General features: G+C 38.9%; 1 non-coding gene across 1 annotated transcript; it reads left to right on the top strand.

The window, feature by feature from the left end:
- The first annotated feature begins 558 nt into the window (after positions 1–558).
- Positions 559–666, top strand: LOC118344459. The gene has a single exon (XR_004798247.1). It is a non-coding gene; the product is annotated as a small nucleolar RNA R71 (small nucleolar RNA).
- Positions 667–1,349: the final 683 nt, after the last annotated feature.

Genomic DNA, 1,349 nt, shown 5'->3' with positions numbered 1-1,349 from the left:
AGCTCTAGGTGGTTGTGTAGGTTGCTGGTTTTCAGATTTCCAGCTAAAATTAGGGTGATGACGCCACCCCGGATTGTAGGTATCGGGAGAAGGTGTAAAAGGCTTCTTGTACATACCTAAGGCATTACATTGTTCTTCATACATTCCTCTCATTTCCGCAAATGTGGGACACTCTTGGGCGAGGTGATCTACCCCACCACATACAAAACATGGTCCAAAAGACTCTGCATGATTAGCCACGTGTGTTGGCTTTAAGTCATTAGACTTTAACACATCTAGCTCCCTAGTGAGCATCTCAACCATAGCTTTAGGTTATCCTCTTTCCTAAGATGGTGAATTCCACCACCATTTGAGTTTCCTGCAGGTCATGACCAATTTATGCTCTTAGTAGTACTAGGTCCAGTCCAAGTGTGAGCTTTTTTAGCAAACTCATTGAAGTATTCTATGGCCTCATCAGGATCTTTCTGTAAGAACTCACCATTACACATCATCTCCATAAATTGGCGCTTTCTAGGTGTATGTCCCTCATAAAAATAGCTCATTAAGTGCCAATTCTCATACCCATGGTGAGGACATATACTCAACAACTCCTTAAATCTCTCCCAAGACTAATACAAAGTCTCCCTGTCCTTTTGTGCAAATGTGGAGATTTACCTTTTTAAAACATTGGTCTTATGTTGGGGAAAATATTTATTAAAGAAGACCTGAGTCATCTCACTCCATGACCCAATAGATCGTGGTCTTAGTGAGTATAGCTAACTCTTAGCTCTATCATTCAAAGAGAAAGGAAAGAACTTAAGTCTCACAACGTCATCAGTTGCATTTGGACTATGAAAAGTCACAACTACTTCCTCAAACTCCCTAATATGCACATATGGATTTTCATTTTCCAAGCCATGAAAAATAGGAAATAACTATATCATCCCTGTTTTAAAATCCAGTTGGCGAGTATTAGCTGGAAACATGATGCATGATGGTGTGGTTGAGTGTGTAGGGTGGAGGTAATCCTGAAGAGTTCTAGTGGGTTGATCTTCGTATCCACTCATTTCTTCGGGACTAGATGGATTGTCAAATAAAGGATTTAAAAAGTTTGATTCTGACTCTAGCATAGGCCTACAAGCAAATCTACCCAAGGTGTTTCTATATGTATGCATGCAAGGTAACAAAATACTAGAAAAAAAATAAAAATACTATAAAAGGAAAGAAGAAAAAAAAAATAAAGCAGCAAGCTAAAAGAATGAATGAAGTTACCGCCTTTACAAACTGCTGAAAAGAAAAACTATCTAGCAATTCTTCTACCGTCTCCCAGGCAACGATGTCAAAATTTGATTACACCCAAACTAGTACGA

The sequence above is a fragment of the Juglans regia genome, chromosome 1, assembly GCF_001411555.2.
Source record: "Juglans regia cultivar Chandler chromosome 1, Walnut 2.0, whole genome shotgun sequence".
NCBI classification, from domain to species: domain Eukaryota; kingdom Viridiplantae; phylum Streptophyta; class Magnoliopsida; order Fagales; family Juglandaceae; genus Juglans; species Juglans regia.
This window is presented reverse-complemented; position numbering and strand designations above follow the sequence as displayed.